The sequence below is a fragment of the Rhinoraja longicauda genome, chromosome 7, assembly GCF_053455715.1.
Source record: "Rhinoraja longicauda isolate Sanriku21f chromosome 7, sRhiLon1.1, whole genome shotgun sequence".
NCBI classification, from domain to species: domain Eukaryota; kingdom Metazoa; phylum Chordata; class Chondrichthyes; order Rajiformes; family Arhynchobatidae; genus Rhinoraja; species Rhinoraja longicauda.
The window spans coordinates 43,380,133-43,406,824 of NC_135959.1; positions in this window are offsets into that span (position 1 = coordinate 43,380,133).

Genomic DNA, 26,692 nt, shown 5'->3' on the forward strand with positions numbered 1-26,692 from the left:
CGGCACACAGTGGAGCTGCTGGTGGAGCTGCTGACTCATGGCGACACAGACCAGGGTTCAATCCTGACCTCAGGTGCTGTCTGTGTGTGGTGTTTGCACACTCTCCCTGTGACCACGTGGTTTCCTCCAGGTGCTCCGGTTTCTTCGCATGTCTCAAAGACATGCAGGTTTGTAGGTTAACTGACTATTGTAAACTGCCTCCAGTATGCAGCGAGTGGATGAGAAAATGGGATAACATAGGACTAGTGTGAACGAGTGATCGATTGTCAGCATGGACTCAGTGGGCTGAAAGGCCTGTTTCCATGCTGTATCTCTTAACTAAAAAGTTTCCATATTAAAAAAAACTAATGTGAGTCTAAAAACTAATCAGACTGATAATCAATGGACAGTGCTGTTATTCATATATGCAGTAAAATTAACATTCATGTCGTTAAGCTGGAAAGGGAGCAGAGAACATTTACGAAATGTTGCCCGGACTCAAGGGCCAGAGCTTTCAGAAGAGGTTAGGCAGGCTAGGACTTTATTTCTTGGAGTCCAAGAGGATGAGGGGTGATCTTTTAGAGGTGTATACAATTATAAGTGGAATAGAACGGGTAAGTGCACAGTCTTTTACCCAGGGTAGGGGAATCAAGAACCAGAGGAGATAGATTTAAGTTGAGAGGGGAAAGATTTAATAAGAACCTGAGGAGCAACGTTTTTACACAAAGGGTGGTAGGTATATGGAACGAGCTGCCGGAGAAGGTAGTTGAGTCCGGTACTATCACAACGTTTAAAAAACTTTTAGATAGGATAGGTTTAGTAGGATATGGGCCAAAAGCAGGCAGGTAGTTCTGGAGTAGATGGGCATCTTGGTTGGCCTGGGCAAATTGGGTTGAAGGGCCTGTTTTCATGTTGTGTGGTTCTATAACTCTCTGACTCTATTTTCTTTTTTTCCTAACATGAAACTAAAAGTTATAATCATTTGTGGTGAGTTTTTTACTCTCAGGTAAGCACCCCAAAGTTTGTCTTTCTAGTCAGTGAAACAATCAACCACGTTTTCTAGAACTATCAACAAAATAATAAGTTTCTTATTGCCAAGTTGTGACTCAGTGGGAAGTGATGAAGCTGGTCAAAACCTTGGCAACTGTATATGAATGATTGATAGTTTCAACATGTTTCACATACATTTTAGCCATGGAGCCATACAACACAGAACCAGGCCCTTTGGCCCAACTCGTCTATGCCAACCATTATCCCCATCCCAGCTAGTCCCATTTATCTGCATTTGGCCCAAATTACCATAAGACACAGGAGCAGAATTAGGCCATTCAGCCATCGTCTATTCCAGCACTCAATCATGGCTGAATTATTATTCCCTTTCAACCCTTAGTAAGAGTGCCAGGGGTTATGGGGAAAAGGCAGGAGAATGGGGTTGAGGGGGAAAGATAGATTACCCTTGATTAAATGGTGTAGAATTGATGGGCTGAATGGCCTAATTCTGCTCCTAGAACTTATGAACCCCATGTCCCTCTAAACCTTTCCTATCCATGTACCAGTCCAAGTGTCTTTAAATGATGTTATCATACCTGCCTCAACTACCTCCTCTAGCAGCTCGGTCTATATACCCAGCACCCTCTGAGTGATAAAGTTGCCCTTTAGGTTTCTATTACTGCTTGCCCCTTAAACCTATGTCGTCTGGTTCCTGATTCTCCTACTTTGGGTAAAAGTGATGAAAATCATCAAAGCTTTGGCAATTGAATTGAAGCAATGGTCTGAAAGCCTGAAGTCCCGAGTGCAACCAAGACAATTTGTGGTTTTTAGTTTAGTTTAGTTTAGTTTACAGGTGCTCCTCAACTTATGATGGGGTTACGTTCCGAGAAACCCATTGGAAACCGAAAATATCATAAGTCGAAATGCATTGAATACACGTGATCACATGGCCGGAAGCGAGCTGTGGCTCGCTATGGGTCGCTGCCGTTTGCACCATCGCAAAGTCGAAATATCGTAAGTCGAAGAATCGTAAGGCGGGGAGCATCTGTAGTTTAGTTTAGTTGAGTTTCTTCGTTTTTATGTCAACTACAACAGTCAAAAGTGGCAATTGGTGTTTCAGAGTACCGTAGTTGACGCTTTGCTGCAAATGTTGCCAGTTCCATAGAACTACCCAGAGTGGACAACAAGGACGTAAAGCAGCTCCCACCCCTAGTTTAGTTTAACTTAGAGATACGGAGTGGAATCAGGACCTTTGGCCCACCTAGTCCCGCCCAACCAACAATCACCCATACACTACTTCTATCCTACACACTGGGGATAATTTACAGAAGCCAATTAACCTACAAACCTATTCATCTTTAGAATGTGGGAGGAGCACCCAGAGAAAACCCACACAGGATCTTAGGAAAGGTGATTAGTTTGCATTGATTGAAAGATACAGCATGTAAAGAAGCCCTTTGGCTCACCAAGTCCATGCCGTCCATCGATCAATAGTTCTGTTATCCCACTTTCTCATCCACTCTCTACGCTATAGGGGCAATTTACAGAGGTCAATTAATGTACCCACCCGTCTTTGTGATGTGGGAGGAAATGGTGCCAAAACATGGTGGCGCTCACATGTTTAAATGTGCAAAGAATTTCACTGTGCAGTTGCATATGTGACAAATAATGCACCATTGAACCATTAAAGCACCATTAAAACTGGAGCATTCAGAGGAAACCAATAATTATTTTTAAATATACAGAATTAAGATCACTGTCACCAATATGCCTTTCCAGTGAAACATTTGATCACTTAGCCAGGCTCATTGGACAGTACAAGGTCTAGTATGAACCTTCTCTAGTTGAGTTATCTACATATCATTTCAAGAAGCCTTGCTGATGCACCCACCAAATTTTGTTGCATCTAAGCCTGTCAGTAACAGAATCCTAGTCAATCTTGAAGGTTAAAATCACCTACTACAACAATCCTATTATTTTTACATCTTTCCATGATTTGCCGACCTGTCTGTTATTCTATCACACAGAGGGTGGTGGGTGTATGGAATGAGCTACTATAGGAGGTAGTTGAGGCAGGTGCTATTGTATAACAGCATTTAAAAGACATTTGAACAGGTACATGGATAGGAAAGGTGTAAAAGGAAATACATCTGTTTAAGAAGGAAAGTAACTTCTGGATTCTCTTTACTTCCCTTCTGGTGACACTGGTGAGCCTCACATCATTGGTAGGGAAGGAGGGATATGGATTAAGTGCGGGCAGGTAAGAATTTGTCTTGGCATCATTTCCAGTACAGTCATTGTGGGCCAATGGGCCTGTTCCTGTGCTGTACTGTTCTATAGAATGTTGAAATATCGAAAGGCAGGTGCAGGTTTATAGCAAAGACAGACACAAAGTGCTGAAGTAACTCAGCAGGTCAGGCGGAGAAAAAGGATGGGTAACGTTTTGGGTCGGGATCCTTCTTCTGACTGAAAGTAGGGGCCAGAGGTCATACGTGACTGGCCCTGATCGGACCTGGTCTTTTCTCGCCTCCAGCTTTTCACCCCCCCCCCACCCCACCCCACCCCCTACTTTCAATCTGAAGAAGGATCCCGACCCAAAACGCCACCCACCCTTTCTCTCAAAAGATGCTGCCCTACCCATTGAGTTGCTTCAAAACTTTGTATCTATCTTCTGTGCTTTTCTATGTTCTAACACTCCAGAAAGATACATCAAGAGGAACATTTGTAAACGCCTTGTTGAAGAATAAGAACTCAGCCAGGAAAATGTTTATGCATTTAGCACTGAATCTTCTGTAAATTATACAAAATAAATCAGAAAATGCTGCAGACTGCATTAATAGCTGTCACAAACACGTAATGACCACTAACAAAATTTGCATAATTAATTGGTATTTCACATATTCTGTATTTTTAAGTTGGATTTAAAGGCTTTAATGATTTTTTTAAATTAATGTTCCCTCAGAATTGTAAATACAGAGCAAATTGGAGGGGTGCAGCCAAGGTTGCAGAATAGTAATCTGGTTAATACATTTATCGAACAATACAGCACAGGAACAGGCTCTTCAGCCCACAATATCTGTGCCAAACATGATGCTAAGTTAAACTAACCTCCTTTGCCTGCACATGATCCATATCCCTCCATTCCCTTAAGACTCAAGATGGCGGCGCGCACGGACGCAGCGGCTCACAGCTCTCCCTTTCGGTGCGTTTTATGTGTGTTATCTGTGTTATGTCTGTTAGTCAAATTTAGTCATTCAAACCAGGAAAATCAGGCAAATCCTACCTACAACCGAAAGGACCTTCTGATCATCGGATTCCAGTGCAATCGGGACCTTGTGCGCGAATTTCCACACCCGCGAAATATACCGGAAGAGATTGCCAGGACACCGGGCGCTCCGTGGATAGTTGTCGGCGCGAACAGGCGTCGCAGACGGAGGAGAAACAGGAAGCAAAAGCGAGGATGCCGGTCCGGTATACTTGCCAAGCTAAAGAGACAGCCACACAAACCACCGCTACCTAGCATGTTCCTCACCAACGCCAGATCCATCATCAACAAAATGGACGAACTTAAACTACAGATATCAGCAAACAAACTCGTGGAGGACTGTTGCATTCTCTTAGTAACAGAGACATGGCTTCATCCACTTATCCCAGACGGAGCCATTGAGCTAGCCGGGCGCACAGCGTTTCGTTGGGACAGAAACATCGACTCCGGTAAGAGCAAGGGGGGGGGGTTATGCATTTATGTGCACAACAGCTGGTGCACTAATATCCAAACCATAGATAGCCACTGTTCTCCTGATCTGGAGTCCCTAACAGTTAAATGCAGGCCTTTTTACCTTCCTCGCGAATTTACAGGGGTTATAGTAACAGCAGTCTACATCCCACCGAATGCTAACGCTAGCACAGCTTTAGGCTACCTGCTAGGTGCAATAAACTCACAACAGAGCACATATCCAGAAGCAGCCCACATCATAGCCGGGGACTTCAACCATGCAGACCTAAAGTCAGTTCTCCCGAAACTTGAACAACACATAAGATGTGCTACCAGGGGGAAAAACACACTAGACAAGGTTTACTCAAATATTAAGAAGGGGTTCAGGTCAGCACCACTACCACACCTGGGGCAGTCAGATCACCTGTCCATATTCCTAACCCCAGCATACACCCCACTCAGGAGGAAAGCTCCAGTCACCATAAAGACTGTGAAGACATGGCCTGAAGGAGCTTCCTCGCAGCTGCAGGATTGCTTCGAAAGGACCAACTGGGATATTTTTGAGGATCAGGACTTGGAGGAGTACACATCAACTGTACTTTGCTACATCAAAAACTGCGTTGACAATGTCACCGTCGACAAACGCATCCGGTTGTACCCCAATCAAAAACCCTGGATGACAAAGGATGTCAGGTCTCTCCTCAAGGACCGTAACACCGCCTTCAGGTCTAGTGACAGAGCTCTATACAGTGCTGCTAGAACCAACCTGAAGAGAGGCATCAAGGATGCCAAAGCGTCCTACAAGAGGAAGATTGAGGACCACTTTTCCAACAATGACCCACGGCGGGTATGGCAAGGCATCCAGCACATCACCAATTACAAGACCAGCAACCGCACGACTGCCGACGGCGACGCCTCGTTGGCTGAGGAACTTAACTGTTTCTTTGCTCGTTTCGAGGTGAAAGCTACAGTGGCAGACATTACACCCTCTCCAGCACCTGAGAGCAACACCTTCACTGTGCAGGAGTATGACGTTAAGCGAGTGCTCAGAGCAGTGAATCCCAGGAAAGCTGCAGGCCCCGATGGTGTGACGGGCAGAGTGCTGAGGGAATGTGCAGACCAATTATCTGAGGTCTTCACAAAAATCTTCAACCTGTCCCTTTTAAAATCCACCATCCCTCCCTGCCTGAAGTCCGCCATAATCATCCCACTGCCGAAAAAGCCTGTCATCAGCGGTCTTAACGACTACCGTCCGGTAGCACTCACACCGGTCATCACAAAGTGCTTCGAGAGACTGGTCCTGCAGCACATCAAAGCCAGCCTCCCACCCACCTTCGACCCATACCAGTTTGCCTACAGAGCAAATAGGTCTACAGGGGATGCCATCGACACTGCTCTTCACACTGCACTGACCCACCTTGAACACCAGGGGAGCTATGTGAGGATGCTCTTTCTCGACTTCAGCTCTGCCTTTAACACGGTCATCCCGAGCAGACTGGTCACCAAACTTTCCGACCTTGGATTTTCCCTAACCATCTGCAAATGGATCAAGGACTTCCTGACCAACCGCCCCCAGACAGTCAAAATAGGCCCTCACCTCTCCTCCACCATTACACTGAGCACCGGCTCACCACAGGGCTGTGTGTTGAGCCCCATCCTTTACTCCCTCTACACTCACGACTGCGCCCCCACCCATCCCACCAACACCATCATCAAGTTCGCGGATGACACGACTGTGGTTGGACTTATCTCAGAAGGAGATGAGACAGCCTATAGGGATGAAATCCAAAGGCTGGCAGCATGGTGTTCAGTGAACAATCTGGTCCTGAACTCCTCCAAAACAAAGGAACTTATAATTGACTTTAGAAAAACCAGTGGAGATTACGACCCACTCTACATCAATGGGGTCTGCGTGGAAAGGGTACCAGCTTTCAGGTTCCTGGGTACGCACATCGCAGAGGATCTCACCTGGTCTACCAACACCATCACCACAGTAAAGAAGGCACAGCAGAGACTCCACTTCCTGAGGATCCTCAGGAAAACCAACCTGCAGGAGAAGCTCATGTTGTCCTTCTATCGCTGCTCCATCGAGAGTGTGCTGGCATACTGTATAACCACATGGTATGCCAGCTGCTCAGAAAAGGACAGGAAGGCCCTTCAGAGGGTCATCACGACGGCCCAGAAAATCATCGGCTGCTCACTGCCCTCCCTGGAGCACCTGTTCAGCCTGCGCTGCCTCAGTAGAGCAGGCAAAATAATAAAAGATCCATCCCACCCCGGCCACCGTCTGTTTGTTCATCTGCCCTCTGGTCGACGTTTCAGGTCAATCAAATCCCGAACAAACAGACTTAAGAACAGTTTTTACCCCAGGGCCATACGAGAACTGAACACTACCTGTGCACTAGGCAACACCGTTAAAAAATCTTGTACTTAATTTAATTGTATTTATGTATTTATTTGTTTTTGCATTTATTGCATATATGTTTGTATGCACCGTCAGGATTGGCTGTTTTTTAATTTCGTTGTACTCGTTGCAATGACAATAAATGAATATTATTATTATTATATATATCTAAGTTCCCAGCTAAAAGCCTCATAAACACCACTATCCACGCCACCACTACTCCTGACTACATGTTCCAGGCACTTAAAAGTCATCACCCTCTGTGTAAAAACCTTGCTCTGATCGTCCCACCTGCCCGTCCATATCTCTGTAAACCTTTCCTATCCATCTACCTGTCCAAATGCCAAATGTCTCTCATATACGTCTATCAGGTCTCCCCTCAACCACCAGTCCAAGTCTATCCACCATCTCCTTGTAAATGGTACCCCTCATCTACGCATCATTTAAGCAGATTAAAATAGGTTTACTTGTTTTTAACAAAATAGTTAATCAAGAACAAAGGACCAGATATTAGCAGAAACATATGAAGAAAGGTTTTGACCTGAAATGTCACCTATCCATGTCCTCCAGAGATGTTGCCTGGCCCGCTGAGTTACTCCAGCACTTTGTGTCCTTTTGTAGACCAGATATTTAGCTTAGTTTAGTTTAGTTTAGTTTAGTTTAGTTTAGCGATACAGAGCAGAAACAGGTCCATCAGCCTACCGAGTACACACTGACCAGTGATCCCTGTACACTAGCACTATCCTACATGCTAGAGACAATTTACAATTTTACCTAAACCAATGAACCTACAAATCTGTACGTCTTTGGAGTGTGGGAGGAAACCGGAGCACCCAGAGAAAACCCATGCAGTCACAGGGAGAACGTACAAACTCTGTACAGACAGCATCTGTAATCTGAATCAAGCCCAGGTCTTTGGCACTGTAAAGCAGCAACTCTACCACGGGGATTATAGCGAGGATTTGGTGAAATCTGTGTACAGAGACCTATTTTCAAGGAGGCAGTTCTTCTGCCCCATGATATTTCTATTGTTAAAACCTACCACGGTATTCTGCACAGAAATCTTGTTTGCTAACATCTGCATTTGGACAGATACTTCAATAGACCAGGCACAGAAGGAAACGGTCCTAACACAGGAAAATGGGATTAGCCTAGATGGCCAAAAGGATTTGGCATGGATGTGACAGGTTGAAGGGCCCATTACTGAGCTGCACATCTCAATGGCTCTATCTCTAATTAATTAATGTGCCCAGGTACCTTCAGGTCTGCCTCTGATCGCTGTGGTTGCCTCTGTGTCAATCTTCATGGATTCTGACAGTTTTTTAATTTCAAAAATTCATAACATGGGTGATTGGGTGATCGATAGCCAGTGTGGACTTAGTGGGCCAAAGGGCCTGTTTCTATGCTGTATATGTGAAATACAGTGGCATAAGGGAGGCACAGTGATGGAGCGGTAGGGTTGCTGCCTCTCAGTGCCAGAGACCCAAGTTCATTCCTGACTACGGGTGCTGTCAGTATGGAGTTTGTACATTCTCCCTATGATCGCGTGGGTTTCCCCGGGTGCTCCTGTTTTTTCCTGCATTCCAAAGACGTGCAGGTTTGTAGGATAATTGGCCTCTGTAAATTGCCCCAAGTGAGTAGGATGTTAGGACGACTGTCCTAACCTTCATTGACTTCAAGAAGGCGTTTGACTCGATTCATCAATGCAAAATGATAAGGGTTTTGAAGGCTTATGGTATTCCTCCTCATCTCCTGAGAGCCATTGAGGATATGCACTTGGGCACTACGGCCAAGGTTGTCACCCTGGATGGCGAGAGAAAAGTGTTCGAAATCCTCGCGGGGGTCTTACAGGGAGACACGCTGGCACCCTTTCTCTTTGTCATTGTCCTTGATTATGCAATGAGGAACACGAGGACCTCGGCTTCACAATCACCCCAAGGCGTTCGAGAAGAATCGGGTCAGTCAACTTGTCAGATCTCAACTTCGCTGATGACATCATCCTGCTGTCAGACCAAAATTGGGGAGGCACAGGAGCTGCTTGGCAGGGTCATTGCCACCGCCATCCAGAAATACCAGCAAACAAGGTTGTGCTGTGGGAACCCACCCATGGAAGACAGAACCCGGGACGACCAAACAAGGCGATGCTGAAGACGTTGATAGAAGACGCATATGTAGAGACAAAAGAGGAGCTTGCCAGCTGTATGAAGGACAGAGATATGTGGTGCGTCCATCACCGTGCCCGTTCGAAACCAGCACCACTGTGCCGCTAATGTTTTCAACGATTTAAAAAAAAAAAATTTAAATTTAAATTAAAGTAGGATGTGAAACTGGGATAACATTTAACTGGTATACAGGTGATCATTGGTCGGCGTGGACTCGATTGACAAAGGGCTTGTTTTTATGCTGTATTTCTAAACTAAACTAAACTAAACTATATCTGCAGACTTGTGGATGGAGCTAGAGCAGAATTTCGCTGTACAGTTGTGAGTGTAGAGGGATTGTAATAAGGGGCTGAAAATGCATCCTTGCAGGGCACTGGTGTAGAGAATTATCATGGAGGATGATTGTGGATTGTGGGTCAGGTTTTTGAGGATCCAGTTGCAGAGGTCATTGCTGACTCCTGAGTCAAGGAACTTAGAGATGAGTTTGGTTGGGTTTATGGTGTTGAAAGCAGTTATAGTCAATAGTTATCTAGATGTTCCAGTGATGAGAGTTTAGAAGGATGAGGGGGTCTTCATTGAAACTTACGAAATAGTGAAATGCCTGGATGTTTCCACTAGCCTCAGAATAAAAGGATGTACCCCAAGAAAGGAGATGAGAAGGAATTTCTTTAGTCACGGGGTGGTGCATCAGTGGAATTAATTGCCTCCATTGCCACAGAATGCTGTGGAGGCCAAAAATTGATATTTCAAAGGTGGAGATTGACAGATTCCTCATTAGTAAGGGTGTCAGAGGTTATGGGGAGAAGGCAGGAGAATGGGGTTGTTGCAGCGATAAGCAAATTGCAGTGGATATAGGCTGGCTGGGAGGCTGGAGTTAATGTGTGCCATCACCAGTCTCTCAAAGCACCCCAAGATTGTAGATGTCAGTGCCTGAACGATAATCATTAAGGATATTGATTTTTCTATTTTCAAGTGACCCTTGTATTCCCTATCTCTCTCCCCTCCCCCCCCCCCCCTCCACCCTCGTCGTCCTGCTAGTTCCACTGTTTACATCCACATCTCCCTTCATTATCACCTCTTCCACAGCCAACAATGGACCATTGTGGGCTCCACATTTCCTTTGTCATCGGTGCCGGCTCTGATTTGTTCTGAACCTTTTCATACCTCTAGTTTCCCTGTCTTTTGACTTTAAGTCTGAAGATGGGTTTCGACCCGAAACCCGACCCTATTCATTTTCTCCAGATTAGCTGCCTGACTTGTTGAGTCACGCCAACATTTTGTGCCTATCTTCAGTATAAACCAGCATCTGCAGGTCCTTCCTACATCTAGTCATTAATGCACGCTACCTTACTTTTCATTGGCACCGGGACCTCAGAAAGCAGGCGGGAACCTCAGAATAGGGAGAAGTTAAAGATACCTGTGAATACTTTTGTGATTTTGTTATTCATCATGCTTATATGTGTTTATTTTGCTGATTTGCCATGCAAATGATGCCATTTATTTCTGTTCATAAATCTATAATATTGGTTTGGTCAAAATTGTATATTGTTTAACATTGCCTCATACTATCATGGACATGTCATTTAGTCTGAGTACAGTTTGGATAACTATACAGAGTTGCTATCATTGAAATTAATAAGACTACTGAAATAAGCAGCTCTGCCAAAAACAATAATTTAAGTTAATCTAGGGTTTGTGATACTAAATACAATGTGTTCTGAATTGAGTTTTGAATATTTAATCTAAATATTGTTTTCTCATCCTACTTGTAATGCAATAATAGTTTCATTGTATTACATATCAGGGAATCATAACAATTTGTTTTGTTTAAAATATTAATATATTTAATATCCTCAGTTCCCTGAGCAACCTTTGTACATGGTACAATGACAAAATGCAGATTTCAATAACAAAGTAAATAAACCCTGTTTAATTAGTACATCATTTACCTATCGGGCATTTTAAAAAATCTTTTCTTTATATATAATAGTGATCTGAACAAAAATAATTAGTTCACTGAAAGGAAGAAATGCTAATTAGATAAATCCTGACCTTCCATCTACCTCAATGGAGATGTTCGAACTATCTTTAATTGGACTTTACTGGACTTTATCTTGCACAAACTTTATTCCCTTTATCCTATGTCTTTACACTATGAGTTGCTTGATTGTAATCGTGTATAGTAATTTCGCTGACTGGATAGCACAAATAAGCTTTTCAAGGGCAGCATGGTGGCACAGCGGTAGAGTTGCTGCCTTACAGCGCCGGTGACCCGGGTTCGATCCTGACAACAGGTACTGTCTGCATGGAGTTTGTACATTCTCCCCGTGACTGCGTGGGCTTTCTTTCCCCAGGAGCTCTGTTTCTTCCTCCAAAGACGTACAGGTTTGTAGGCAAATTTGCATGGTAAAATTGTAAATTGTCCCTAGTATGTGTAGGATAGTGTTAGTGTGCAGGGATCGCTGGTCGGAGCAGACTCGGTGGGCCGGAGGGCCTGTTTCCGAGTTGTATCTCTAAACTAAACTAAACTAAACTATATCTCAGTACATGTGACTATAATAATAAGCTAAATTAAACTAAACTAAACTTACAAACCGTAATAAAATGACTTATTTATTGTTTTCTTCATTTGTCTTGATTAAGGCAACGCTGAAAATGAACCTTTTAGCATTTCCCGCATCGAATGAAGTGCGGGATAAATTAATGCAAAGCATTACCCTGACAAGTACCTGACCTTTCACCTCAGAATAGCAACCCCTACTGCACAAGCAAGACTTTTCATGTTCCAAACTGATTTTTATGCCCCCTCGGAGTGAGATGCTGAAATGGTGGCTAATATCGGTGAATTTGAAGGAAGTTTCACGCTGTGGACCTGCGTCAGACCAGACATCCCCAAACACTGCTGTCCTGAACAGCCATCAAAAGGAGGGAGTTTTCACCCTGTCTACCCAGGAAAGGTTCAAACGCAGGTCTCTGAGGTGAAAGGACAATGTTCTGAGTGATTCAGGTTTAAACTGGACCGATCGAAATTAAATTGATGTGAATTGGTATTGTTGGGCGTGAGGCTATAAGCAAGAAAGAAAGGAGAAATATATCCTTCATCTCTATTAAATAGAATGTTCACCCCTTGATCTTCTTAAGTTCCTTTTGGTCAGAAGAAGGATTACATATGCTATTATCTGTCTTTCATGAAGAATTCTTTGTGAATCTGTCCTGCCCATAATTGCTTTAAACAGTGTTAGTAACCTAAGAGTACTCTAACAAAACTTTGTAATGCAGCTTCTGATAGATTTCTGAAATATCAGTGTTAAATCAAACAATTTGAACATGTCTGTATATACATATTTGCAAAATTGAGAGCTATGTTTCACTTTGAAAGATTTTATTGCCCTGAAGTGAATTGAACTCATGTAAGCAACCAATGTTTACATCCAAGTCATGGCATAGCATCAACAGACTTACACCTGGTAAGTAAACTATCTGCAATAGAAATGTATTCGTACAAGTAACTCACGATTCCAGACGTACTGGGAACAGTTTTACCTTAACGGTTAATGAATAAGTAGACAATAGGGAACGAGAAACCTATTTTACTTCTTGCCTGATTATCTTTTTCATTAGCTTCATTAGTAAAGGAAATCAGGAGAGGGTTAAACCAGATGTTGATTCAGTAGCACATACATTTTGCCAAGCAATGAAGATTACGACACTAGCCACTGACTTTTAATAGTTTCATTTAGTTTAGCGATACAGCGTGGAAACAGGCCCTTCAGCCCACAGGATCCAGGCCGACCACCGATCACCCGTATACACGAGTTCTAAGTTATCTAATTTTCGCATCGACTTCCTGCACATCAGAGGCAATTTTACAGAGGGCCAATTAACCTACAAACCCGCAAGTCTTTGGGATGTGTGGGGAAAACCGGAGCACCCGGAGAAAACCCAAACTGTCACAGGGAGAACGTACAAACTCCGTACAGACAGCACACAAGGTCAGGATCGAACCTGGTGCCTCTCGCGTGTGAGGCAACAGGTCTACCAGCTGTACCACTGTGCCACCCTATTATGCTTTTGCCAATTTACTGACAAGTTCCCAGTAATTCACAGTGTCTTATAATGTATATTCTGACCATAAATTCTTGTTAAAAGGTTAAGAATAAGGGGTATGCCATTTAGGACTGAGATGAGGAAAATCTTTTTCACCCAGAGAGTTGTGAATCTGTGGAATTCTCTGCCACAGAAGGCAGTGGAGGCCAATTAACTGGATGTTTTCAAGAGGGAGTTAGATTTAGCTCAGGGCTAATGGAATGGTGGTGCTAGCTCGAAGGGCTGAATGGCCTACTCCTGCACCTATTTTCTATTTCTATGAAATGTATCTGTTCCTTATTTAAAATCTGAGCGTTGGGCAAAAAGAAAGTTGCAACAATCCCCAAAGATTCTGGATTATCAGAATGAACACCTGCTATAACTTTGAAGAAGACTAGTTCAAGCAGCAGAAATTCAAAGTTTGGGTAAATAATTAATCTAAAACCTCAGGGTGAAAATATACATCTTACACAATTAAATGTATGTTGTGAAGTGAATTCATAGGATTGTGATAAGAAGGGTCTTGAACAAAATATCATCTGTCTACTCCCTTCACAGATTCTGCCTGGGCCGGTGAGTTCCTCCAGCACTTTGTATTCTATGTAAGATTCCAGCATCTGCAGTTCCTTGTGTCTGGCTTTTTACGTAACTGAAGAAGTTCCTCACCTGTAATGTCACTTATCCATGTTCTCCAGGGATGCTGCCTGACCCACTAAGTTACTCCAGCATTTGTGACTTTCCTTGGTAAACCAGCATCTGCAGTTCCTTGTTTTGACTAACTAAAACCCCGATTCTATAACCCTTGAGTTAGGTTTGTAATGGAACATTCTTCTTGTTTGGATGTGGGTTTAATTTAGTTTATTGTCACATGTACCAAGGTACAGTGAAAAGGTTTTGGTGTGTGCTATTCAGTCAGCAGAAAGAAAATACATGATTACAATAGAGCCGTCCACGGTGTACAGATACATGATAAAGGGAATATCATGAATAACGTTTAGTGCAAGATATAGTCCAGTAAAGTCAGATCAAAGATAGTCTGAAGGTCTCCAATGAGATAGATAGTAGCTCAGGACCGTTCTTTAGTTACTGGTAGGATGGTTCAGTTGCCTGATAACAGCTGGGAAGAAACCCTGAATCTGGAAGTGTGCATTTTCACACCTTTATATCTTTTGCCCGATGGGAGAGGGGAGAAGAGGGAGTGGTCGAGGTGCAACTCGTCCTTGATTATGCTGATGGCCTTGCCGAGGCAGCATGAAGTGTAAATGGAGACAATGGAAGGGAGGTTGTTTTGTGCAGTTGTGCAGTTTCTTGCGGTCTTGGATGGAGAGGTTCCCAAACCATGATGTGATGCATCTCGTTAAAATGCTTTTAACCAGGATATAAACCAGAACAAAGCAACCTGCCTGTCTGCCCTCCTTCCAGTGTCAATGCACCATTTACACTGCAAACAGCTGCACGTTTACCAAGGCCTTTTGGACCTGCTAAACCCACCACATCAGGGACAGGGTCCCCGAGCGCACAGAAGCGATTTAGGGAGGTGAGGGGACAGTGCATTCATGGGTCAATGTGTCAGTGGAGTGGGCCGCTGGAAGCCTCACAGAGGCCTGATGAGCAAATGGATCGGACGCGGCCTGCAGCGGCACGGAGCAGCGTGGCAGCGGTGGAGGACACCAACATCATTGCCTGGCCAGGCTGACCCCTGCAGCAGTGACACAGTGCCGATACCACCACAAATGGCCTTTAAATCCAATATAAGAGTGAAAAATATTTAAGAACTTTAAAATTTGAAGAGTACAAAATGGTGCCAGAAATGTGGCGATTCTTGTGTACTATCTCAGCATAATCTACTATTCCTACACACCTTTGCTTAGGTATGATTGTGCTTATTTATAGTAATTTACTGAATTTTATAGAAGGAAAGATTTGCACTGTACCTAGTCTCTGGAACACTGGAGGATGAGGGGAGAATTGTTAGAAGTATATAAAATTATGAGAGTCATAGACAGGGCAGACAGTCAGAACCTTTTTCCCAGGGTGGAAATGTCCAACACTAGAGGGCACAGCTATAAGATGAGAGGGAGAAAGTTTAATGGAGATGTGCAGGGCAATTTTTTTAACGTGGGGTTCTGGAACGCATTGCTTGGGGAGGTGGTGGAAGCAGACACTCAAGTCTCCTCTCAACCTCCGATGTTCCAAAGAAAGCTCCAAGTCTATCCAACCTCCCCCTGTATCTGAAACCCTCTAATCCAGGCAGCATTCTGGTAACCCTCCTCTGCACCCTCTCCAAAGCCTCCACATTCTTCATGTAATGGTCCTGTCGAGCTGCACGATGACTTCCCTGAATCTTATATCCAATGCCCCAAGCTATGAAGGCATATCATATGCCTTCTTTACCATCCTGTCTACTTGTGCTGCCACTTTCAGTTAATTATACAATCTTTTTTAAATATTCGTCAATTAGATATAAAATATTTGCATAATTTTTCAAACAATTTTTTATTGTACATTTTAATTTATTCTTCTTAGTTGCAGTATAATGTGGATAAATGTGAGGAATGGGGTACTAATTTTGGATGATCAGCCATGATCATAATGGATGGCAGTGCTGGCTTGAAGGGCCGAATGGCCAACTCCTGCACCTATTTTCAATGTTTCTATGTTTCTATCTATCTGTCTGATGCCCACATTTATTTCCACCATTTTCTTCCTTTAAACAGCCTCACAGAAACTCTTATTCCTTTATATTTCCCATTCATCTATTCTGATATTCTGCCCGTTCAGTCTGCAGGGCATCAGTTCTTAGTCATTTGATGCTGGTTCCCAAAATAATCCCATTCAGAGATTTTCCTCTTGTCATAATTATAAACGTATTTTTTAAATTTAAGATTATCAGACCTTTAGTTAGTCATAGATTAATCTCTTTTTTATGGAGTTTCATTTCCCAATAGGATGTGCATACATTATGAAAACATTCATAAACCGTTTTCCTGTGTCTTGCTCAATTATTTCACGGATAGTCTTTTTGCTGACTGATTAGCTTACAACAAAAGCTTTTCACTGTACACGTGACAATAAACTAAATAAACGAAACAATTTCTCCCTCATAAATTGTACCGTAATTGGCAGCGTTCTTTCGGGTCAGAATGGGCTGGTATGGCATATTGGCACGTCTGCAAAGTTAAAATCTACGTTTTCTAGTTTTTAATGTGTTAATGTTATACTTTTAAGTTATTAACTTATTAAATTATAAGGGCGGCACCTGGGCCAGTTGGCAGAACTGCCGCCTCACATAGTCAGAAGATCCCAGTTTGATCCTAACCTCAGATGCTGTCTGTGTGGAGTTTGCACATTCTCCATCTGCCCACACTGAGTCCATGCCATCCATCAAGCACCTGTTCATGCTAGTTCTATGTTATCCCACTTTTACACCCACTCCCTCCACACTAGGGGCAATTTACCGAGGCCAAGTAACCTACAAACCCGCACATCTTTGGGATGGGGGAGGAAACCGGAGCACCTGGAGGAAACCCATGCGTTTATAGGGAGAACGTGCAAACTCCACACAGACTGCACCCCAGGTCAGGATCGAACCTGGGCCTTTGCGCTGTGAGCTAGCGGCTCTACCAGCTGCCACCTTTTTGCTGTTTTCTCATAACAAGTAATATTCGCCAAGCCCAAAAAGCGTCTCATGATAAATCCAGCCCAAGATGCTGCTTATTCCAACTCTAGGAGGTTGCACGAGGATCAGATGGAATAAATTACAATTCTATTTTACCTCCTTCATTCTGAAACAAAAACTGCCTTTCATTCAAAGGTTCCTATCCAAACTGGAGTCTAGAATCCAAACAGGATTTTCACTCCTGGGCATATAATACCAAGGCTATTTCTCAGATCACTTCTAGCTCTCTAGTTATCGGGGGGGAAAAGCATGGACACGGGTCCTACAGCCCACCAAGTCCATGACAGTCGTCAGGCATCCACTAACACTAATTTTACTTTAATCCCATTGATTCTTATTCTCCCGGGATTCTCATCAACACACCTCATTCACCGAAGGGAGACACAAATGCTGGAATAGCTTAGCGGGTCAGGCAGCATCTCTGGAGAGAAAGAATAGGGGATTTTTTGGGACGGAACACTTGCTTTCAGTCTGAAGAAGGGTTCCGACCCAAAACGTCACCTATTCGCCATCTTTTTTGGATGTGGGAGGGAGTAGGAAAATCAAAAGGAAACTCAGACAAACACAGGAAGAACATGCAAACTCCATGCAGACAAAAGTTGGGGTCGGGTTTGAATCCTGGGTTCTGGTGCTGCAGGCAGCAGCTCTACCATATATTCTTTAACTTTAACTTTGCTACACATTTGAGGGTATCCCAGTAACTATCATCGAGAGATTGTTACTGGGCACATTCCACTGAGAAAGCCATCATACTTGTGCACATTGTGGGTGGCAGTGGAAGAATCTAGAGGGACAGAGTGGGAGTGGATGCCATGAATGTGGGAAAAATAATCCTGAGGTTGGGTAGAATAAGTGTAAAAATGGGTGTATGATGGTCGGTGTGGTCTTGGTGAGCCAAAGGGATCTCTGTGCTCTATCACTCTACGATTTGATACATTGAAAGGAGAATAGATAGCAAAAAATAGATTCTGTTTAGTTTAGTTTAGTTTAGAGATACAGCGCAGAAAAAGGCCCTTCGGCCCACCAAGTTCGCGCTGACCAGCGTTCCACGCACATTAACACTATCCTACACAGACTAGGGACAATTTACAATTTTACCAAGCCAATTAACCTACAAACCTGCACGTCTTTGGAGTGTGGGAGGAAACCGGAGCTCCCGGAAAAAACCCACGCAGGTCACGGGGAGAACGTACAAACTCCGTACAGACAGCAGGATCGAGCCTGGGTCTCTGGCGTTGCAAGTCAACAACTCTACTGCTGTGCTACCGTGCTACAAAAAAGTTATTTTGCTCCAGAAATAATACCTACCGATAATACATCTACAGAGAGAAGACTGGATTGTGGATCAATGATATCACAGTGGTACAAATATTTATTTCTCTAATTTCAAGTAACCCTTGCATTCCCTCTCTCTCTATTCCTCCCCCACCTCAGTTGTCCTGCTAGTTTTACTGTTCGTATCCCCTCGCTATCAATTCCTCCTCAGCCTGCAATGGACCATTGTGGGCTCTTCAGTCATCGTTGCTGATCCAATCTGTCTGTATCTTTCCATACCTCTAGTTTCGCTCTCCCCTGACTCTCAGTCTGAAGAAGGGTCTTGACCCGAAACATTACCTATTAGTTTTCTCCGGAGATGCTGCCTGACACCCTGAGTTGCTCCAGAATTCTGTGTGTATATTAAAATCAATGTAAAGACCCCATTAATGTTTAGTTTAGTTTAGTTTATTGTCATGTGTACCAAGGTGCAGTGAAAAACATTTTATTGCATGCTATCCAGTCAGTAGAAATTCTATAATGATAATATTAAGCTCCACATTTGCCCTTAATACAGACTCGCTCTTCGGGATATTTATGGTTATCATTTTAAAGCTAAATTGTGATGTGAAATATCTTATCCTGCCAGGAACAAAGGAGAGAGTTAAGGGATTAGCCAACTAAAACCAAGGCTGCACGAATTATTTTCAAAAGTATAATTTGTCTACGGGTGGGTTTATCACACTTCTGTGTCATTTTATTTTAATGAATAGAATGACCTTGTATTTGCTTAACTAATCCAAATATTGTCTCACATTTTCAAGGGACCAAGCTTCATTCTCAAAAGATCAGTTGCTTTCTCAGCCAATGTACCACCGACAGCAGATTTATCTATAGAACATTGATTTCCTTGATCTAAGGAGGATTAGTCCAGGGAGTAGGACCACCCAATGTCTTTGGTTTCAGTTGGATCCGTGGGCTGAATATTGATCTAACACGCAACAACACTGTTAAATATCATGATCGGAAATCATTCTTTGAAAACCATGCAGGTAATCTACCTCGGACGTACAGATGTACCTAAAGTAATCATAAGACTTTCAGGTCAGGGAAACCAGTTCGTAATCACCAATTTAAAATGACACCTGTGAGTGTAATAAGGAGACAATTAAGTTGTACATTCAATTTAAATAATAAATTGATTAAAACTCTGCACTCTATATCCTTCTCTTTGCTCTATCTATTGTACTTGAGTTTGAATTGATTGTATTTTTGTGTAGCATTATCTGATCTGTTTGGATAGCATACCAAACAAAACTTTTCACTGTACCTCGGTACACATGACAATAATAAACCTAAATCTAAACCTAAACCTAAATCCTGGACGTTTCTACTTTTTTTTCACCACACTTAAAACAAGATAAAAAAAACAAACACGTTTTCTGGGCGTAAAGACCAAGGTTTCTGGAGTACTGTGTGACCAACATACTAGCTCACAGTGGCTTCATAATGCCCTTTCTTCACATGTTACATAGTTTAATAAGGTGTAAAGTACTTTGTTCTGAGAAGGTTTCTTGCATGGGAACCGATGCACTTAAATGAATTGACTTCTAGTCTTCAAAATACAGGTCAAATCAATGAATTTAATGAAGCTACATTAACACAAAGGATGCGACCAGCATTGTGACCTCGATAACTAAATGTGTCAGTGCAGGTCACAAAGCTTTAGTTGAACTGCAAGTGGTTAGTACACAAATGAGACAAAATGTTTGGAATCTCGCAGTCTTGTCATGCCCATTTACATGCTGTTAAAGGTGTATTTAGCGACTGCACCGCTAAACTTGGATGAAGTATAACTTTAGCATTTCTTTTTGTTTGCCTGCACTCATCCAAAAGCTATTGAAAGTTTTCAAAGATCTGTTTAAGAAAATCCCTATTAGCTTCCTGAATGCTTTGATCTTGGATACCCTCTTCTCCCACTCTTTTGTACGCACCGAATATTGGTTAAAGATCAATCACATTTCCAAATGTAATTGCTATTTGTGTTCTAATTTTCAACAGCATTAATTCTCCTTTATTATAGTTTCAGCACCTTTTTTTTCATTTAACTATTAGTGGCTGCATTAGTAGCAATACTATTAGTACTGATAATTAGTAACATTAATATCTTACACCATATTCTTTTCTTGCACAAATACAACCACTTAAAAATAAAACTACAATTTATGTACAGTTCCGCAGAAACCCAAGAAGAAATTTTGAGATTGTAAATGTCAGCAAATATCTCCTTATATTAATTCTCCCCTCCGTGACAACTGTCGTGCAGAGTATTCTGTGGGACATATTCTCCATGCTAAGCACAGACAGGTAAATAATGCTACAATAAACTTTGGGAAGATACCTGCAAGCAAAAAAGGGTTATTTTGTTTAGAATACAACACCTTCCATTCAAAGAAGTCTGAATTATATTGATTGATTGAATTGATGGAAATATACAGCATGGAAACAGGCCTTTCGGCCCACTGAGCCCACACTGACCATCGATCACCGATTCACACTGGTTCTGTGTCATCCCATTTTTGCATCCATTCCGTGCACACTAAAGCTATTTTTTAATATATGAAAGTGAATTAATCTTCAAACCGGCACACCTTTGGGATGTGGGAGAACCCAGAAAAAAACCAAGCGGTTTCAGGGAGAACTAGCAAACTCCTGAGCGGCACAGTGGTGCAGCTGATAGAGCTGCTGCCTCACGACGCCAGAGATCCGGGTTCGATGTAAACCTCAGGTGCTGTCTGTGTGGAGTTTGCACGTTCTCCTTGTGACCGCATGAGTTTCCTCCGGGTGCTCTGGTTTCCTCCCACACCCCAAAGACATGCGGATTTGTAGATTAATTGTATATTGCTCCTAGTATGTCGGGAGTGGATGCGAAAGTGGAATATAGAACTCGTGTGAATGGGTGATCAATGGCCAGTGTGGTCAGTGTACAGACTGCAGTATCTTTCAGTCAATCAATTCAATCAATGCACGCAGACAGCACCCAGTCACGATCGAGCTCGTGTCTCACGTGCTATGATGCACCAGCTCTATCAGCTGCGCCACTGTACCATCTCCAATCATATCAATCTTATATAAATCTTATTCCAACAATGTGAAGTTGTCTTAATGAAAATGTTGTCACCACCCTTTCCACCACCTAAGGCTGTTTTATTGTTGTCAAACTGTAAGGAAAATTAAATATAAAAATCACATTTGGTAGCCGAGTGCATTCCATATTCATATTCCCAGAGTCATATTCAACAATCTGCTTAGCTTGCAGAAAATCTGATATTGCTATAGAGTCTTTAGTTTAGTTCAGAGATACAGCACGTAAACAGGCCCTTCAACCCACCAAGTCCGAGCCAACCAGAGATCTCCACACAAACACACTAGGGACAATTTACAATTCTTACCAAAGCCAATTAACCTACAAATCTTTAAGTTTTTGGAATGACTCCTTTTGAAGTTGATTCCCATCACTGGTCTACTTACTGCAATCATTAAACATCATTCTATCTACATCACCAGCCAACCCTTGCCCATGGGGCACTTTCTGCAGCGCACAGGCTTCTGGGTAAGCACTGCTGCCATTGCTGGCTTGTTTCTGATGAAAACCCGAGTGATCATGTAGCGTTGTGTAAATTACAAACTGTCTTAATTGTACTTGGAACTTTGTACAGAAATGTTTATGGAAGCACCTATTACGCAAGAAGTGGAGTGTTTGTATTCTATAATGAGTCTGAAGAAGGTTCCCAACTTGAAATGTCATCTATCTAAGTTCTCAAGAGATGCTGTCTGACCCGCTAAGTTCCTCCAGCAATTTGTGTCTTTTTATGTATTCCAAGGCTGTTTTGCAGATTGATTGACTGAATGATACAGCATGGAAGAAGGCTCTTCGGCCCACCGAGTCCACACCGACCATTGATCACCCATCCAAACTAGTTCCATGTTATCCCTCTTTCTTATCCACTCCCTACAAACTTGGGACAATTTAAGGAGGCCGATTAACTGACAAACCTACATGTCTTTGGGATGTGGGAGGAAACCGGAGCTTCTGGAGAAAACCCACATGGTCACAGGAAGAAGGTGCAAACTCCACACAGACAACACCCCTGAGGTCAGGGTCAAACACAGGTCTCTGATACCAGGAGGCAGCAGCTCTGCCAGTTGAGCAACTGTTCTGCTATGTGTTCAGCTTGCCCTAAATATGTCATTACTAGTGTCATGTCTCAAATGCATTTCTGACAAGAATTAACCATTTTTGAGGAATTTTCTTTGTCAGAGAGTGGTGAATCTGTGGAATTTATGGCCACAGATGGCTGTGCAGGCCGCCAATGGGTATTGTTGGCAGAAATTGATAGATTCTTGATTAGTATGGGTTTCAAGGGTTATGGGGAGAAGGCAGGAGAGTGGGGTTAAGTGGGAAAGATAGATCAGCCATGATTGAATGGTGGAGTAGATTTGATGGCCTAATTCTTCTTCTATAACTAATGAACATTAACATCTCACACTGTTTACTCACAGAAAAACCCACATTTCAAAATTCTGTTTCACATGGAATATAATTTATTATGTTGGACAGGTGTCTCCTACATAACGTTGCACCTCTCTCGGCAAAATCAACCTCAATAGGCGGACACAAACTAAAATGTGTCCGCAGGTTCTCTCCCAAAACTAACTTGCCAGAAAAGTTGGAAGAGATCCTATGAAAAAAGATGGTACAACATACATTACAGGAGAAAATCATGGGGGAAAAAAGAGGTGGGACTAAAGACCTCCATCCATGCTTTAACCAAGTAGTCAGCATGGACTCAGTGGGCCAAAGGGCCTGTTTCTATGCTGTATCTCTAAAATCTAAAGTAAAGTCTAATGTCTTTCCATCTTTGCTTAATACAACTTTTGCATTCAGGGGCACATAGCTCCATTATAGGGTACTGAATGGTCCTTCCTTTAGTCAGCAAACTGTTGTATTCACCTCTAACCAATTAAGGACATTGGACTTTGTCTCTGGAACTGTTCCGTTACAATGCTAAAAACTATATTTTGTACCCTGTATTCTCTCCTCTGATATCAGAGCATTTGCCAAACAAGCTGTGATGCAACCCAACAGTATGTTTTCTATGGTGCATCTGTAAAAATTTGTAAGAGTCACATTCGGCCCTTCGAGCCAGCACCACCATTCAATGTGATCATAGCTGATCATTCACAATCAGTATCCCATTCCTGCCCTCTCCCCATACCCCCTGACTCTGCTATCATTAAGAGCTCTATCTAACTCTCTCTTGAAAGTATCCAGAGAATTGACCTCCACTGCCTTCTGAGGCAGAGAATTCCACAGATTTACAACTCTCTGAGTGGAAAAAGTTTTTCCTCATCTCCCTTCTAAATGGCCTACTACCCCTTATTCTTAAACTGTGGCCCCTGGTTCTGGACTCCCCCAACATCGGAAACATGTTTCCTGCCTCTAGCGTGTCCAATCCCTTAATAATCTTATATGTTTCAATAAGATCCCCTCTCATCCTTCTAAATTCCAGTGTGTACAAGCCCAGTCGCTCCAGTCTTTCAACATACGACAGTCCTGCCATTCCGGGAATTAACTTAGTGAACCTACGCTGCACTCTCTCAATAGCAAGAATGTCCTTCCTCAAATTTGGAGACCAAAACTACACACAGTACTCCAGGTGTGGTCTCACTAGGGCTCTGCACAACTACAGAAGGACCTCTTTGCTTCTATACTCAACTCCTCTTGTCATGAAGGCCAACATGCCATTAGCTTTCTTCACTGCCTGCTGTACCTGCATGCTTACTTTCAGAGACTGATGAACAAGGGCACCCAGATCTCTTTGTACTTCCGCTTTTCCTAACTTGACACCATTCAGATAATAATCTACCTTCCTGTTCTTACCACCAAAGTGGATAACCTCACATTTATCCACATTAAACTGCATCTGCCATGCATCTGCCCACCCACACAACCTGTCCAAGTCCCCTGCATCCTCATAACATTCTCCTCACAGTTCACACTGCTACCCAGCATTGTGTCATCTGCAAATTTGCTAATGTTACTTTTAATCCCTTCATCTAAGTCACTGGAGACATTCTGAATTTCCACAGTCTCCTCCGGAAATAAAGGTGTTGATGTGTCCTCCTGACTCACATCAACTGTAATGTCCAGGTAGAGGAGCAGCTTCTTCCCTACAACCATCAAGCTATTAAACACTACAACCTCCAAATAGGCTCTGAAGATTATTTTTGACTTTGCACTAATGTTGTCTATTTATTTGTCTGTTTTTTTAATGTACAGATGCTCCCCGACTTACGATGCTTCGACTTGCAATATTTCGACTTTGCGATGGTGCAAATGGCAGTGACTCGTGGCGAGCCGCAGCTCGCTTCTGGCCACGTGATCAGGTGTATTAAATGCATTTCAACTTACGATATTTTTGGTTTGCGATGGATTTCTCAGAACGTAACCCCATCGTAAGTTGCGGAACACCTGTATACTGAACCTTTTTTAATTATGGGTTTTACAGAGTAATACGTTTGTTTACATATCAGTTATGCTGCTGCAAGTAAGAATTAAATTGTTCCGTTTTGGGTCATATGACAATATAACGCTCTTGACTCGAGATGTATTTGATCCATGACAGATTGTAGGTAATATTAAACCCAAGGAACATGAAGATCTCAATCGTTTCCACTTGGGCGCCATAGATGCTGCATAGAACAGGTTTAGAGGGACATTGGCCAAACTTAGGCAGGCGGGACTAGTGCTGGGATATGTTAGCCGGTGTGGACAAGTTGGGCCGAAGGGCCTGTTTCCACACTCTAAGACTCTCTAACTCTATGCTGATTGGGGTGTGTACAACACCATTCTTCCTGATTTCGAGAACTAGCTCCTTTGTCTTGCTAACGTTGAGGGAGAAGTTGTTGTCCAGGCACGATGTTACGAGTGTGGTTGATCACAATTGCCAGGCCATTCCGTTCACATGCCCAGCACCAGATGCCTGAAACAGACTATTTTGAGTTCAGTTATGGAGAAAAGATTACCAGGTTGACCGAGGGAAAGATTCTCGAATGCGGTCAGAACATAAATGCCAAGAACAAAGTGCCGGAAGAAAGAAATAAAGTGCTGGAGCAACTCAGCGGGTTAATCAACATCTCTGGAGAAAAGGAACAGGTGACGTTTCGGCTCAGAATCCTTCTTCAGACTGAAAGTAGAGGATAGGGGAACTGGATGTAGGAAAGGCCAGAACAAATCAGGGCCGGCAATAAGGAAGGGTGGAGCCCATAATGGCCCATTGTTGGCTGGGGAGAACAAAGGGATACAGGGATGCGAACAGTGGAACTGGGAGGATGACTAGGGTGAGGGAGGGGAGGGGGGGGTGGAAACGGATTGCAGCTGTTTCTTGAAATTAGAGAAATCAAGATGCTACCTAACCCATTTAGTTTCTCCAGCACTTTGCGTTTTCCCCCAGATTCGAGCATCTGCAGTTTCTTGTGTGTTTTTGATAAATGCAACATTGCTTGGAAAGTTCGGCATGTTCCCATAAACTCTAACCAACTTCTACAGATGTGCCGAAGAAAGCATTTTATCGGGATGCATCACAGCATGGTTTGGGAACAGCTCCATCCAAGACCGCAAGCCATTGCAGAGAATTATGGATGCCGCCCAGACCATCACAGAAACCAACCTCCCATCCATTGACTCCATTTACACTTCATGCTGCCTCGGCAAGGCCATCAGCATAATCAAGGACCAGTTTCACTCTGGTCACTCCCTTTTCTCCCCTCTCCCATCAGGCAATAGGTACAGAAGTGTGAAAACACATACCTCCAAATTCAGGGACAGTTCCCAGCTGTTATCAGGCAATTAAACCATCCTATCACCAACTCGAGAGCAGTCCTGATCTACCACTTAGCCCATTGGAGACACTTGGAGTATCTTTAATCGGACTTTACTGGAGTTTTATCTTATAATATGTTATTCCTTTTATCCTGTATCTGTATACTGTGGACGGCTCGATTGTAATCATGTATAGTCTTTCATGTGAAGATAGACTCAGAGTGCTGGAGAAACTCAACTGGTCAGGTAGCATCTCTGGAGAAAAAGGATAGGTGACAATTTGGTCGGGACCCTTCTTCATACATTGTCTTTCCTCTGATTGGATAGCAAGCAACAAAAAGTTTTCACTGTACCTTCACGGTACACATGACAATAAATTAAATACAACTCAACTGTGACTGTAAGTGTGCCATCCACATACTGCCTCTGAAACAAAGGTTCTCAATATAAACACTAGTCAGAAAGGGTCAGTGTAGCCATTGGGTGTAAAATGAGGCTGCACCCCAATTTGGCATGAACTTTACATGTAGACTTTTTT